This window comes from Magnolia sinica, chromosome 3, assembly GCF_029962835.1.
Source record: "Magnolia sinica isolate HGM2019 chromosome 3, MsV1, whole genome shotgun sequence".
Classification (NCBI taxonomy): Eukaryota; Viridiplantae; Streptophyta; class Magnoliopsida; order Magnoliales; family Magnoliaceae; genus Magnolia; species Magnolia sinica.
In genome coordinates, this window is record NC_080575.1 from 7,032,709 (window position 1) to 7,034,868 (window position 2,160).

The following is a 2,160-nucleotide window of genomic DNA, read 5'->3' on the forward strand; positions in this document are numbered from 1 at the left end:
CTTCTTCTTTCGTTTCTTCATCATCTGTACGTATTAATACTTCAGCAACATCCAATGGTGGATGATCTTCAATTTGATCATCATTATCACTTTCTCCTTCTTCAATCTCCTCAATCTCATCAACGGGTTGACGGCTACTACTCGCCCCCCGGCTCCCCCCCGTCCTTCGCCTTCGAGTGGTACTACTACCTTCACCAGGTGTCAATTCATATGTTGCACCTTCAACTTGTGCCTATATCAGATCCTCTCCAGCAAATACTGGGTCCTCTGTCTTTACGAGCCACTCACTATCTGCATCCAACTCATCTAAGCAGATACGGTCAAAGAAGCCGGGCTTTTCTTTCCTACTTTAGAATCTTTCTTGTAATTTTTGATTGTATTGAACGAAAACTAAGCCGTTGAGCTTTTTTTGCTCAAGGTGATTCATTTTCTTAGTATGAATCTGCAAGAAAGAAAGATCATTTGGCATTAGCTATTTAGGTAATTAAGTTAGCTTGGAACACTAAAAAATTAGAGTTTACAAAAAAAAACAAAACAATTACTAAACAGTCTAACTTACCACCTCAAACGTGCTCCAATTACGCTCGCAACCACTGGCAGAACACGTGAGTCCAAGAATCTTCATAGCCAGCTTCTTTAGAGCTGGATCCTTCCTGTTCGGGTCCACTCCATAGGCAGCCCACTAGTCAGCTGAGAAAAACAGTTTAAGTATAGGTTAGACCGTTAGAGTCTTAGTCTCTTAAAGACACTTTGTAGAAAAACTATTTGTAAGAGTTCAGTACACAGTTGATAGTACACTTAGAAGTACTTACTGGGTAATTTCATTGTCCGATGTCTTATTACGATATCCCTTGAGAATATCCCTTCACTTTTTGTGTAGAAGTCCAGCAAAGTTGAGATCTTGTCATGTTCTCCTCTATCTGGAATCATTATTTCCAAGACATCAATAAATCCAACCATATGCATAGTTAGTGCTTCTGCTGGATTGACAGAAGCGAATAAACAAGCTGGGTTAAGGATGTAAGCAGCCGAATAAAATGGGAATGACATTTGGCTGCCCCATCTTCTATTTATAATATCTAAAATTGGCTTGTAATCACAGTCTCTATAGTTAAAATGGTCTATGATCTTATTTTTCACCATCTCCATCGCATCATATATGTAGCCCATTGTGGGCTTCTCATCCCTGTCCACCAATCGCAACACAGTGACTAAGGGCTCGGATGATTTTAGCGTCTTTACTACTTGAGTCCAAAAACTTTGAGAAAGAATTGTTTGTTAAACCTGTTTCCCTTCAACCTTCTTTGACCAAGGCCCACTTGCAAAATCGGCCGACACTACAAAGCTTCCAAGTTCTGATTTCTTTGCATGTAGCCTTTGTGGTGTTAAAAAGGCTGTAGCGAAACGAGTGACTGCTGGACGTAGCAAGTTACCCCCAATGTGTTTTCTCATTCGATTGAGAAGAAGGGCGTGTTTGTACATAAAGACCGTGATTCTTCTAGCCCTTGCAATCACATTTATAAATAATCTACCTATATCTTCTAACATAAGATCAATACAATGGGCTGCACAAGGGGGCCAAAATAAACGTCGCCTCTTCTCCATAAGAAGACGACCGGCCATTACATAAGAGGCTGCGTTATATGTAATTACTTGTATAACGTAGTCCTCACCTATTTCTTCAACTACACTATTTAGTAAGTTAAACAAATACTCCTGTGTGTGAATGGCCCGACGCATTCACTGACTTCAAGAACATTATCCCAGCTGAACAATTTACCAAAAAGTTAATGAGAGACCGACCTGATTTATCGGTCCATCCATCGGCCATTAGTGAACAACCATATATTTTTCATGATTTCCTATATTCGAGTGCATCCATTCTCCATGGGATTAGCTGGTGGCGAGGAAGGAATAGATACTAAATAAATCATTACAAGAAAAAAAAAAAAAAAAAACTTTGTAAAGTATTATTATTGTTTTACACTAGCTTGAGTTGCTGACCGAGCTGAGACAAGCTAGCCAGTCAAGCTTGAGGACCGAACCGAGCCAAGCTGTGCCAAGCTTGACTCAATTCGATTCGTGTACAGCTCTAAAAATCTCTATTGGCCCTAGGGGGCCAGCCATAATGTTTGTGTTTCATCCACACTGTCAGTCCGT

At 40.2% G+C, this 2,160-nt stretch overlaps 1 long non-coding RNA gene across 1 annotated transcript; it reads right to left on the reverse strand.

The window, feature by feature from the left end:
• Positions 1 to 307: 307 nt before the first annotated feature.
• LOC131241407 (uncharacterized) lies at positions 308 to 1,049 on the reverse strand. Its single transcript, XR_009169011.1, has 3 exons — positions 813 to 1,049; positions 560 to 690; positions 308 to 442 (listed from the first exon to the last, which is right to left on the reverse strand). It is a non-coding gene; the product is annotated as an uncharacterized LOC131241407 (long non-coding RNA).
• Positions 1,050 to 2,160: the final 1,111 nt, after the last annotated feature.